Raw genomic sequence first — 15455 nt, 5'->3', positions numbered from 1 at the left:
ACTTAACCACTAAGGCTACATTCCCAGTCCATTTTTATATTTTATTTAGAGACAGGGTCTCGCTAAATTGCTTAGGACCTCACTAATTTGCTGAGACTGACTTTGAACTTGTGATTTTTCTACCTCAGCTGCTAGGATTACAGGCATGTGCCACCATGCCCAGCATCTATTTCATTTTAAAAAATATAATTTATAAACAAAAATCACATATTTAATGTATACAATTTCATGAATTTGTACATAGTCAGGCACCCATGAATTCATCACTACAATCAACATATCTTTACACACACACACACACACACACACACACACACATCACTCCAATAATTTTCTCATTCATCTTTATTTTTGTTTTGTTTTTCTGGTGAGAACACTTAACATGAAACTTACACGCCTCACAAATTTTCTAAGTGCATCAGACAGTATTGTTAAACATGCGTACTATGTTGTAGAGTAGATCTCTAGAAACTATTCATATGGTTTAAGTAAGATTTCATGTCCATTGAACAACAACTCCCATGCCCCCCCACCCTTAGTACAGAGCAACCACCACTCCATCCTCTGCTTTTATGAATTTTACTTTTTACACACCTTTTTTTCAGTGGAACCATGCAGGATTTTTTTTTTCTGGGACTTATATCACTTAGCATAACTTCCCACAGACAATTTCTCCCTATCCACACTAATTTATGTATTTTAATTTTTTCGATAGTAGCCATTAAAATAGGTATAAGGTCATTTTATCTTTAATACTTTTTTATTGCATTTACCTGGCAATTTGTGATTTTAACGTCCTTTTAATTAACTGAAACCATTCTTATGACTTGTTTAGAGCAACGTATATTCAAGTCCTTGGCTCTTTTAAAACATTGCGTTATTGGTGGATCCAAGACGGGGAGACTAGAGGGAGGATGTATTCCTTGTTGTTCTGTGACTTGGGATTCAAACAGAGGAGATACTGTTTGCTGTTGCTGCTGCTGATCTCTCACAGTACAGTCTGGGGACACTGGCCAGAGATATATTGTTGGGATACCTGCAGATCTGGTTGTGCCTGAGGTCTTCCTGCTGGGTGTGCTAGTGGCCACCATCTGGCTACCTCTTTGCAGAGTCACTCTTTTTTGTGAACACATCCCTGATGGTCTCTCTGCAAGTTAGAAGGGCACTGATATCTTGGGATTGCAGCAAGGCACAGCCTGGGGAATCTGAAATCCAGGTCCCTTAGATTGTAGCTGCATCTGCATGGGCCAATTTGGGCCTGGCAAGCCTGCGGAAAGCTGGAGACTTGGGGCGGTTCCCCAAGGGAGCACAGGTTGGAGAAACTGGAGAAAACTGGATTGTCTCCAGCACAGTGAATCCTGAAGTGTGTGGGGACAGAAGGGGCTGGACACAATGGGTGGGAAGACTGGAAGAGGGTGTGAGGGCTCTTGCTATCTCCTTGCCCAGCAAACTAGTATGGCATTCACTGGACTGAAACTATCATCAAACTTCAGACAAACTCACTACAGATAGAAAAGGACAGCTGAGAAAAATTTTGAAAGCCAATAGAAGCAATCGTTCAATTTTTCATAGAGACTTTCCTTTCCTTTCCTTTTTTTTTTTTTGTCTTCTCTCTCACATCTCTACTATCCTTGAATCCAAAAATTTTTCATGCATCAATTTTTTGAGGAATGGGATGTCTGAATAGTATATTACAGATTTGTTGTGCATTCTTAGATTTTTACTTTTCTCTTTTAATCTTCAGTTTTTCTCTCACTTATCTGTCTCCCAGGATTCTTTTTCTCACTTTTCTCATGCTTACAGCATCCTACTCTGCATTCTATCAAATCATAGTGGAATAAAAGAACATATCAACAATAAAATTTAAAAAAATAGAACTACTCTAATACCTGGAGACTGAATAACATGCTATTGAATGATAAATGGATAGCAGAAGAAATCAGGGAGGAAATAAAAAATACTTAGAGGTAAATAGTGATACAACATATCAAAATCTCTGAGACACTATGAAGGCAATGCTAAAAGGAAAGTTCATTACATTATTCTCATTCATTCAAAGAATAAAAAGTCAAAAAATATATGACGTAACACTACTACTCAAAGCTCTTGATAAAGAAGAACAATTAACACCAAAAGCAGGAGAAAGGAAACAATTAAAATTAAAGCTGAAATCAATGAAATTGAAACAATAGATATAGTTGAAAAAACTGGCAAAATGAAGTTGGTTCTTTGAAAAAATATTAAGATTGATAAATCCTTAGTTACAGTAATGAAGAGAAAGAGAGATAAAATGGAAATTACTAAAATTCATGATGAAAAATATCCTGAATGACACTACTGAAATGCACAAGATAATTAGAAACTATTTTGAAAATTTATAATCAAATAAAACAGAAAATCTCAAAGATATTGGCAAATTTCTAGAGCCAGATGATTTACCTAGACTGAATCAGGAGGACAATACAATTAATGCAGTTCAATTTCTAGCAGTGAAATAGAAGACACTATTAAAATCCCACCAACCAAGAGAAGTCTAGGACCAGACAGATTCTCAGCCAAGTTCTACAAGAACTTCAAAGAAGAATTAACACCAGTACTCTTCAAATTATTCCATGAAATATAAAAGGAGGGAGCCCTTCCAAACTCATTCTATGAGGCTAATATCACCCTGATACCAAAACCAGACAAAAGCACATCAAGGAAAGAAAAATTCAGACCAATATTCCTGATAAACACAGATACAAAAATTCTCCATGAAATTTTGCCAAATTGCATATAAAAATATATTAAACAGACAGTGCACCAGGATCAAGTGGGGGTTCATGCCAGGGATTCAAGGTTGTTTCGACATATGGAAATCAAAAAAGTAATTCATCACATCAATAGATTCTTGTCTTTAAAAGACAAGAATCATATGATCATCTCAATAGATGCCAAAAAAGCATTTGACAAAATACAGCACCCCTTCATATTCAAAACACTAGAAAAACCAGGGATAGAAGGAACATACCTCAACATTGTGAAAGCTATTTATGTTTAGCCCAAGGCAAACATCACTCTAAATGGAGAAAAATTGGAAGCATTCCCTGTAAAAACTGGAACAAGAGAGGGATTCCCTCTTTCAAAAGTTCTCTCCAACATACTCTTTGTAACTCAAGCCAGAGCAATTAGATGAAAGAAATTAACAGTATGCAAATAGGAAAAGAAGAAGAATTAAAACCATCACTATTTGCCAATAACCTGATTCTATATTTAGAAGATCCAAAAAATTCCACCAGAAAACTTCTAGTACTCATAAATGACTTCAGCAAAGTAGCAAAATATAAAATCAATACCCATAAATAAATGCATTTCTGTACATCAGTGATGAATCCTCTGAAAGAGAAATTAGGAAAACTATTCACAATAGTCTCAAAAAAAAAAAAAACACTAGGGAATAAACCAATAAAAGAGATGAAAGAACTCTACAATGAAAACTACAAAACACTAAAGAAAGAAATTGAAGAAGACCTTAGAAGATGGAAAGATCTCCCATGCTCTTGGATGGGCAGAATTAATATTGTCAAAATGGTCCTACTTTTAGATCTCATTAGTGAATTCAGTAAAGTATCGGGATATAAGATCAATGCACATAAATCTAAGGCAATTTTATACATAAGTGATGAATCTTCAGAAAGAGAAACTAGGAAAGCTACCCCATTCACAATAGCTTCGAAAAAAATAAAATACTTGGGAATCAATCTCACAAAAGAGGTGAAAGACCTCTACAATGAGAACTACAGAACACTAAAGAAAGAAATTCAAGAAAACCTTAGAAGATGGAAAGATCTCCCATGTTCTTGGATAGGCAGAATTAATATTGTCAAAATGGCCATACTACCAAAAGTTCTATACAGATTCAATGCAATTCCAATTAAAATCCCAATGATGTACCTTACAGAAATAGAGCAAGCAATTATGAAATTCATCTGGAAGAATAAAAAACCCAGAATAGCTAAAGCAATCCTTGGCAGAGAGTGAAGTAGGGGGGATTGCAATACCAGATCTTCAACTCTCCTACAAAGCAATAATAACAAAAACGGCATGGTATTGGTACCAAAATAGACAGGTAGATCAATGGTACAGAATAGAGGACATGGACACAAACCCAAATAAATACAATTTTCTCATACTAGACAAAGTTTCCAAAAATATGCAATGGAGAAAAGATAGCCTCTTCAACAAATGGTGCTGAGAGAATTGGAAATCCATGTGCAACAGAATGAAACTAAACCCATATCTCTCACCATGCACAAAACTAAACTCAAAATGTATTAAGGATCTTGGAATCAGACCAGAGACCTTGCATCTTATAGAAGAAAAAGTAGGTCCAGAGCTTCAACATGTTGGCTTAGGACCAGACTTCCTCAACAGGACTCCCATAGCACAAGAAATAAAAGCAAGAATTAATAACTGGGATAGATTCAAACTAAAAAGCTTTCTCTCAGCAAAGGAAACTATCAGCAATGCGAAGAAAGAGCCTACAGGGTGGGAGAAAATCTTTGCCAATCATACTTCAGATAGAGCACTAATCTCCAGAATCTATAAAGAACTCAAAAAACTCTACACCAAGAATGCAAATAATCCAATTGACAAATGGGCTAAGGAAATGAATAGACACTTCACAGAAGAAGATCTACAAGCAATCAACAAACATATGGAAAAATACTCAACATCTCTAGTAATAAGAGAAATGCAAATCAAAACCACCCTAAGATTCCATCTCACCCCAATTAGAATGGCGATTATCAAGAATACAAGCAACAACAGGTGTTGGCGAAGATGTGAGGAGAAAGGAACACTCATACATTGCTGGTGGGGCTGCAAATTAGTGCAGCCACTCTGGAAAGCAGTGTGGAGACTCTTTAGAAAACTTGGAATGGAACCACCATTTGACCCAGCTATCCCACTCCTTGGCCTATACCCAAGGGACTTAAAATCAGCATATTACAGAGATACAGCCACATCAATGTTCATAGCTGCTCAGTTCTCAATAGCCAGATTGTGGAACCAACCTAGATGTCCTTCAATTGATGAATGGATAAAGAAAATGTGGTATATATATACAATGGAATATTACTCAGCCATAAAGAATGATAAAATTATGGCATTTGCAGGCAAATGGATGAAATTGGAGAATATCATGCTAAGTGAGATAAGCCAATCTCAAAAAACCAAAGGATGAATGATCTAGCTAATAAGTGGATGATGACACATAATGGCGGGTGGGAGGGGTTAGTGTTAGGGTTAGAGTTAGGGTTAGGGAGGGTGGCAAGAATGGAGGAAGGAAGGACTGTATAGAGGGAAAAGAGGGGTGGGAGGCGTGGGAGGAGTGGGGGGGAAGGGGAAAAAATAACAGAATGAATCAAACAACATTACCCTATGTAAATTTATGATTACACAAATGGTATGCCTTTACGCCATGTACAAACAGAGAAACAACATGTATCCCATTTGTTTACAATAATAAAAAAAAATGGCCCTACTATCAAAAGTGTTATACAGGTTTAATGTAATTCCTATTAAAATTCCAATGATATTCTTCATAAAACTAGAAAAAGCAATCATGAAATCCACTTGGAAAAATAAGAGACCCAGAATAACCAAAGCAACCCTTAGCAAGAAGAATGAAGCAAGAGGCATCACAATACCAGACCATAAACTATATTACAGTGCAATAGTAACAAAAACAGCATGGTATTCACACCAAAATAAATAGGTATACCAATGGAACAGAATAGAAGACACAGAGACAAACCCACATAAATATGGTTATCTCATACTTGACAAAGGTGCCAAAAGCATACACTGGAGAAAAGACAGCATCTTCAACAAATGGTTCTGGAAAAACTGGAAATCCTTATAAGTCCCTATCTCTCACCCTGCACAAAACTCAACTCAAAGTGGATCAAAGACTTAGTCACTAAAACAGAGATCCTGTGAGTAATAGAAGAAAGAGTAGGCCTAAATCTTCATTATGTAGGTTTAAGACCTGACTTCCTTAACAAGGCTCCCAAAGCACAAGAAGTAAAATGAAGAATCAATAAATGGAATGAATTTGAACTGAAAAGCTTCTTCTTAGCAGACAGAGCCTACATAATGGGAGAAAATCTTAACCTCATGCACCTCAGATAGAGCACTAATCTCCAGGATATATAAAGAACTCAAAAAACTTAACACCAGAAAAACACATAACCCTATCATTAAATGGGCTAAGGAATTGCAAAACCACTTCACAAAAGAAGAAATAAAACTGATCAACAAGCATATGAAAAAATGTTCATCACCTCTAGCAATTAGAGAAATGCAATCAAAATCACTCTGAGATTTCATGTCTCTCCAGTCAGAATGGCAATTGTTTTTGTCTTGCAAATGGTTATTTAATTGAAATAGAAACATAAGCTTTATAGGTATATAGGAGTAAGTTATAGACTCTAACACATATACTGATTTTTTGCTCATATCTGGGAAAGATGGTTATATAAAGTATTTTTTACAATTAAGCTAACATTTAGCTCTTAAAGTTCTCTAGATATGAAAACTTAAAAGCCTATTTCAACTCTCCAGAGGTACTACTTACAACTGTTTCTAAATTGCAACCACCCAATTCTTATGGAAACTTTCATTCTTTTATTTTTTATTCTTTTTGTTTTAATTTAAAATTTAAAAAAATTTTACAGACTGCATTATGATTCATTGTACACAAATGCGTTACAACTTTTCATTTCTAGGGTTGTACACAATGCAGACTCACATTGTGCATGTAATACATATACATAGGGTAATGCTGTCTGTCTCATTCTACTGTCTTTCCTTCCCCCACACCCTCCCACCCCATTTTCCTCTACACCATCCAAAGTTCCTCCATTCTTCTCTCCCACCCCCCCCCCCCCGACCACCACCCACCCTCTTTATATATCCTCATTCACTTATCAGAGAAAACATTTGGCCTTTGGCTTTTTGGGCTTGGCCTATTTCACTTAGCATGATATTTTCCAACTTTATCCATTTACCAGCAAATGTCATAATTTTATTCTTCTGTACAGTTGAGTAATATTCCATTGTGTATATAAACCACAGTTTCTTTATCCATTCATCAATTGAAAGGCATCCCCATTGATTCTGGCTGGTCCAAAGGTAGTGAGTTATCTCAATTGATTGCTCACAGTCAGTACCAGAATGACAATTATTAAGAATAAAAGCAATAATAAATGTTGGTGAGGATGTAGGGGGAAAAGGCACACTCATATATTGCTGATGGGACTGCAAATTGGTGCAACCACTCTGAAAAGCATTATGGGGATTCCTCAAAAAACTTGGAATGGACTCACCTTTTCGTTCAGTTATCCCAGTCCTTGGTTTATACCCAAAGGATTTAAAATCAGCATGCTACATTGATGCAGCCACATCAACGTTTATAGCAGTTCAATTCACAATAGCTAAACTATGAAACCAACCTAGATACCTTTTCACAGATAAATAGATAAAGAAATTGTGGTACATATACACAATGGAATATTAGTCAGCCTAAAAGAAGAATTAAATTTTGGCATTTGCTGAAAAATGGATGGAGTTGTAGAATATCATGCTAAACAAAATAAGTCAAACCCATAAAACCAAAGGGTGAATATTTTCTTCTATAAGCAGATGCTGATCCATAATGAGCTGGGCATGTAGGCAAGAATGAAGCAACTTTGGATTGTGGTGCAGAGGGGATTGAGGGGAGGGGAGGGAATGTGGGGATGGGAAGGATGGTAAAATGAGACAGACATTATTACCCTATATACATGTATGATTGCATGACCTGTGTGATTCTGCAACCATGTATAGCCAGAGTGCATTCTATTGTCATGAGTAACTAAACAGAACAGATTTTTAAAAATCAGATTGTTTGTTCTGGTAGAAGTTCCTCATCTGTTTTAGATACTAACCCCTTTTCAGATCTATTGTTTGCAAATATTTTTTCTCATTCTGTAGTTTGCTTTTCCTTTTTTATTGATTCCTTAGCTATTTGATTTTATGTAATATCTCTTTTATATTCTAATTTTATTGCCTATCCTTTTGGTATCATATCCAGGAATTGATGCTGAGACCAATGTCTAAGAAGTTTTCCCTCGATGTTTTTGCATAGGAGTTTTAGAATCTCAGCTCTTACTTTCAGGCATTGTATCAATTTTCATTTTATTTTTGTGAATCATCTAAGACAAGGCTTCAGTTTGTTTCTTTTGCATGTGGATATCCATTTTTTCCAACATTGCTTTTTGAAGAGACTTTCTTTCTCCACTCTGTATTCTTGTCAACTACACTGAAGATCATTTGACCGCTGTATGCATTGTATTTACTTCTGGGCTGTCTATTTAGTTTCATTCATCCATAGGTCTATTTTTATATTTGAATCATATCTTTCTAATTCGTAAAGTTTTATAATATATTTTGAAATCAAGAAATATGTTGTTTCTACTTTCATTGTTCCACCTTCTTTTTCCTTAGGATCACTTAGGCTATTCTGAAATTTTTGTCATCTCATATGATTTTAAACATCGCTTTTTTCTAATTCTCTCAACAATTGTCATTGGAATTATGATAGGCTTGGCATAGATCCCCTGAATAACATAGACATTTTTAAAAGTCATCTTCTACTCCATGAACCAAGATGTGCTTCCACTCACTTGTGTCATCTTCAATTTCCTTCAAGAATATTATACATTATTATGTAGCTGTCAGTGTCCAAGTTCTTCACTTCTTTGGTTAAGTAATACCTAAGCACTTTATTTATTTTGTTGTTATTATAAATAGCAGTATTTTCTTAAATTCCTTTTTGCAGTTTGCTCTTAGTGTGTGGAAACACCACTAATCAGTCCATGTTGATTTTGTATTGCATAGCTTCACTGAATTTATTAGGTTTAACGGTTGCTTTTCTTTCTGTGAAGGCTTTACCAGTTTCTACATATAAGACAATGCGATTTGCAAGGATAATTTTACTTCTTTAATTTCTAATTTGAATGTTTTGCCTACTTTCTCTGGCTGGGACTTCCATATGTCAATGATGAAGAGAATCGGCCAAGATTGGTCTTATTCCTGATCTTTAAGGACAAGCTATGAAGTATTCACTACCAAATATGAAAAGAGTTGTGGATTTGCCATGATGTCTTAATTATTTTGAGGTACATTCCTTCTACATTTAATTTTGTTGAGAGAGTTTAATATCATGATCATCATGAAATGATGTTAAAGGTTTTTTTTAATTCTTTTTCTGCATGCCTTGAAATTATCCTGCTTTTTATTCTACATTCTATTAATGTGACATATTGCATTTATTGATTTGACTATGTAAGCCACCTTTGTATCCCAGAAATAGATCCCACTTGATCATGGTGTTTGATCCTCTAATGAGCTGTTAAATTTGTCTTGCTAGTATTTCTTAAGGATTTTTGCATTTATGCTTATTAAGAATGTTGAGTTGTGTTTTTCTGGCTTCAGTATCAGCATAATACTGGTCTCATAAAATGAGTTTGGAAGTGTTCCCACTGCATCATATTTTGGAAGAGTTTGAGAGAAATTGGTGCTAATTCTTTAATGTATATTAGAATTCACCAGGGAAGCCATCTGGTCCTCTGATTTGCCTTATTGAGTGGTTTCTTTTAAAATTTTCGGTAGTTTGTTTCTAGAAATTTATCAGTTTCTTTTGTGTTATCGAATTCTTTGGTATATAATTGTCAATAGTCTCATGATTCTTTTTGGTTTTGTGTCATCAGTTTTATTTTTTATTTTATTTGTTTGAATTCTGTCTCAATTTAGTTAAGGGGCCATCAATGTCCATCAATGTTGTAAATATTTTTAAAAATCCTTTTTTTTTTTTTTTTTTGTGGTGCTGAGGATAGAACCCAGGGACTTGTGCTTGTGAGGCGAGCACTCTACCAAGTGAGCTATCTCTCCAGCCCTTAAAAAATTCTTTGTTTGATTTTCTGTTATGTTATATTATTAATTTTATTTCTAATCAAATCCATATTTTCTCTCCTGTTAACTTTAAACTTAGTTTGTTCCTCTTTTTCTATGTAAATTTAGGTTATTTATGATCTTTCTTTTTTTTAATGTACTTATTTATAAACTTCAGTCTTTAAACATTTCCTTCATATGATAAGTTTCATTGTGTTGTATTTTGATTATCATTTGTCTCTTAATATTTTCTGATTATCCTTTTGTTTTCTTTGATCCAATAAGTGTCCAACAGTCTGTTGTTTAATACTCATATATTTTTAATTTTATAATTTTCCTTCCACTATTAGTTCTAGTTTCATTCCAATGTGGCCAGAAATGATACTTGGGAACCAGGACACTGGATGCACTCTTCACTCTCTCTTTCTGCTTAGGGAGAAAGTATAGAAGAGATCTTTCTCAGTGCTGGGCAAGGCCAGTTGTTTCTCACTTTTCATAAATTTGTCTAATAATAGTTAATGTGGAAAGTAAATAGGTAAGCAAATGGACCCTTTACAAATAAATTATTTTGAAATTAAAATAATAATTTTAAGAGGTTTTATTTCTGATTTGAAATACCCAGCAGTGAAAAAAAAAAAAAAAAAAAAAACCTAAGATTGGTGTGCTTTCAATCAAATAGTCAACTCTTTACTTAAACTATATATTATTTTGTAACTTTTCTTTTCACCTAGAAGGAAATTTCCAAAGTAGGCATGCAATAACACACTCAACAAAAATAAAAACAAATGAAATAAAAAAGAATATATAATCAAAGATTCAAATTGTGGCATACTTTATTGGCTTTAATAATTCTGATTCTATTGTTTTAATTATAGAAATCATGCAGATTGAAGGGGGATAACATCTTGAGTACCATGTAGGACCTGAAGAAAGCACATGGGGTAAGAACAGATACCTGTGAAAGCATTTTATTTTATTTTATTTTTGGCCCCAAAATATCTGTATTCATTATAAACAGATATTGAGAGCAATGTCCAACTTGTAAACTCTTATCTTCTTTCTCATGATTATTATGTGAGTTCTCTAACAGGATCTAATCTTTGAAATGGTATTGATAGTTTTATATAAAGATGATATTAGGAAAAAGTTCTTCACTCTAATATTCAAATCCAAGTTTCTGAACATATTGCCTTGAGGATAAAAAGAAGAAAGAAAAGGAAATCTTCTTTTGTATTTTGAACAAACTAAAGCATATTCACTGAAATTACTTTTTGTTGTAAATATATGATTTGACTTAACCAATATTTCCGTATCAAAATTTAGTATAACTCCAAGGGAAAAGAGAAAAATGCATCAATTCTAAATGGACAATGTCATTTTTCACTTCATTTCCTATACTCAGCACAAAGTTTTACCGTAAGTATAAAAAAGAGTCAAGTATATTTTAATGAAATACAGCATAAGTTCACAAATCTTAGTGTATAGCTTTTCAGAACTTGGTTGTATTTACTAAAGTTTTAAAGTGCTGTTACATTCAGGAGATTGATGAAATTACGTCCAGAATCTTCCTAAAGAGAATTATTGGGAATTTTAATAAGGATAATGTAACTATTTACTCACTAACTAGTAAGAGTCAATTCTACTTAACTATCTGATATTGCATAATCAAAAATGTTGCTCTTTTTGCTTTAGTTAAGTTGAAAACATTTAGGAATTTTTAATAAGTAGAAATTAGGAATATATCAGTCATAGTGTATTAAAATATTATCTCTCATTAATATCCTAAGTTTTAATGTGATTTAAATCCTACCTTAGAATCATGATAAGAAAGATGACAAATGTTAAGAATAATACTACAAATTCAAGATTATATATATTCATATATAATCATCTGTTGAGCAAATGAAAACCAGTCAGATTTCAGAAACACATATCGTCCAAGTACTCCAAATTTTATCAGTTTACAATTTTATTAAAACCAATGTCATGAACATAGGACCTGGGCAATGGAAGGGTCCTATGTTTGGTTTAATTCTCTACTTTCACTATTTGTAATTCTTAATAATTTAATCTTTAAATTGTGTTTCTTTAAGCAAAGCTTCTTGGGATGATGAAGCAAGAGCATCAGCATAGGAGAAAAGTGTAAAATATTTCAGCCACATATTTTACATATTTCCTTTTTATCCTTCCTTACTCATCAGTATAGCAGAGGTGGAGGTATAACTAAAATGTGTGTGAATGAAGAAGTGAAGTGAAAGCAGTTGATTTAGCTTTGTGGAACCTTTTCTGTGATTCTGATAAGAACATAGCACATATATATATATGCACTAAAAGATGTAAAGTATGTAATTTAGTTTATTTCAGATATGAGTTAGATGGTTTTATATTTGCACTTATCACTGGAATTGAAAAGATAAAGATAAATAGTAAAATTCATGCCAAGAAAAATATTAATTTTTCTTTATAAAGAAAAGTAATAGTAATTGAAAAGGAACATGGCATATGTAATAAGGAATCCCAGTATTATGGATAATTATGTAATGCACCAATATTTTTTTTTAGTTAAGATATATGGAAAAAAACAACATGACAGTTTGAGAAAGAGGTACAAGGGATGAAGAAAATAAAAGGCAGCCCTAGCAGTTTAGTCCGTTCTCACTGCTATAGCAAAACACAGAGCGACAAACAGAAACGACAGAAACATCTTACTTGCACCTCTGGAAGCTGGAAAGTTCAAGATGAAACACTAGCAAACACTGTCTGGTGCTCACTCTCCATTCCATAGATGGTCTTTCTTGCTGGTCCTCATGGTGGAAGGGGAAAACAAATTCCCTTGAGCCTACTCATGACCTAATCGTCTAAAGACCCGACCTCTTAAAAATATTGCACTGTGGATTCAAAAACAACATTTGAATTTTGTGAAGATACAAAGCTTTTTGACTATAGCACAGGGTCAGTAATTTCAGGAATACTTACTAGTTAGTACCTTAATGAGAAATTCACCATCTAGGGAACTATATTTGTGTATACTTAGTTTTTACTTTAGCCTTATGGTATGCAATTGAGAGACATTGTTAAGTTACTTATGTCAGCTGCTTTTTGTGCTGAACCTGATAGTGAGGATATATCATATATATGTAATAAAGTTAGGTTCATTTATCAAATCTGATTCCATCCTGGCTCTAAAAAATCTTTGTTGATTTTTTTTTCTTGTACAGTCAAAAAATCTAATTTTTAAAAACAATTTTAAGTACATTTTATTAACGATGTATCACTTTGATAATATTATGCTTCAGGTGGCTTGTAATGCCCTTGACATAAACTATATACATTATACAGTACCAAGAAAACAACAACAGAAAAATCAAGGTGAGGAAAACCATTTGGGGAAAAATCTTATTTAAATTATATAAACTGAATGAAATATTATTACAGAAAATATATAAATACTTTTTTCTTTCTATGTTACAGTTATACAATATAAATCAGATTTCAATGTTTGTTCAGTGACCTATAAACACCAGAACCTCCAAATAGGTAGCAGCAATTTGCTAGCAGCCAAATTATCTAATTCTTTGATTAAAAATTTCTAAATTATTTTTAACACAATGCAACAGAATTTTATAAAACTTCTTTGCAAAAACATTCAATTCCTTTGTAGAACATTTCAGTTTTTTTAAATATATTAAGAATACTTAACATTATATCTGCTGTCTTAATAAAGTTGTAAATGCACAATATATTTTTGTTACGTGTCAGCACAATGTTGTAAATCCAATCTCTAGAACATATTCTAGAATAACTGATATTTTATACCAGTTGAACAAACTCAACCCTTGGCCCTGGAATAACTGTTTTACTTTCTGTTTCAATGAGTTGGGCTATCATAGACACTTCAAATATGAAAAATAATGTAGTATTTGTCCTATAGCTAGTTTATTTTACTTATAATAATGTCTCTATTTCTTTTAATTGTGTAGAATACACTTCACTCTTTGTAAAGTTCAAATGAGTTTTGACAAGTTAATTGTCACATCATCACATCAGGACCACAGGGAACAGTTTCATCACTAAAAATTCACTTGTGCAACCCTATTTTAGTCAACTCCAGCTATTAAATAAGGCTCCTACCCATTCCTATGCTTTTCCTTTTTGAATACATCACGTAAGTGGATAATGCAATAAACAATTTGTCTTTTAGATGTCATATTGATACACAAATCAATAGTTAATTCCTCTTTGTTATTGAGCAATATTCTACAGAATGTATGTAAAGTAATCTACTCTTGTACATAGTTTCACTTCACATGATGCCAGGTACCTGTGTTTGACCAGGGTCTGAAAGTTATAAATGGGAAATTCCAGAAATAAACAATTTTCAAGGTTTGCATTGCATGTCATTCTGAGTAGCATGGTGAAATCCCAAGGCCTCCCACTCCATTCCATCTGGGGCATGAATCACTTTGCCATATGCCAGACACTCTAAAGTGCCTCTTGTAAAGTGAAAAGCTAGAAGTTCTCAAAGTTCTCAGTAAGGAAAGAAGAAATGATCACATGCTGAAGTTGGTAAAATCTACAGTAAAATCTGATATATAGAGAGAGACGTTCACATAACTTTTTTTGATGCAATTAACATTTATAAAAGCACTCCACTCAACAAGAACAGAATACATTTTTTCCTTCCCCCCCACCCCTCCCACCCCTCTTTTCTCTATATACAGTCCTTCCTTCCTCCATTCTTGCCTCCCTCCCACCCCCCTATTATGTATCATCATCATCCGCTTATCAGCGAGATCATTCATCCTTTGGTTTTTTGAGATTGGCTTATCTCACTTAGCATAATATTCTCCAATTTCATCCATTTGCCTGCAAATGCCATAATTTTATTATTCTTTATGGCTGAGTAATATTCCATTGTATAAATATACCACAGTTTCTTTATCCGGTCATCAATTGAGGGGCATCTAGGTTGGTTCCACAATCTGGTTATTGTGAATTGAGCGGCTATGAACATTGATGTGGCTGTATCTCTGTAGTATGCTGATTTTAAGTCCTTTGGGTATAGGCCAAGGAGTGGGATAGCTGGGTCAAATGGTGGTTCCATACCAAGTTTTCTAAGGAATCTCCATGCTGTTTTCCAGAGTGACTGCACTAATTTGCAACCTCACCAGCAATGTATGAGTGAACCCTTTTCCCCACATTCTCACCAACACCTATGGTTGCTTGTATTCTTGATAACCATTCTAATTGGGGTGAGATGGAATCTTAGGGTAGTTTTGATTTGCATTTCTCTTATTACTAGAGATGGTGAATCAACAGATATATGAAAAAATGTTCATATAACTTTTATTACAACACATCGTTGTAATTGTTCTATGTTACTATTAGTTGTTAGTATATTACTGTACCTCATTTATGAATTAAAGTTTAGATGGTGGCATTGAGGAATTTTTCTCAATTGGCATAATGTTTCAGTCATA

This window comes from Sciurus carolinensis, chromosome 14 (assembly GCF_902686445.1).
Source record: "Sciurus carolinensis chromosome 14, mSciCar1.2, whole genome shotgun sequence".
Classification (NCBI taxonomy): Eukaryota; Metazoa; Chordata; class Mammalia; order Rodentia; family Sciuridae; genus Sciurus; species Sciurus carolinensis.
This window is presented reverse-complemented; position numbering follows the sequence as displayed.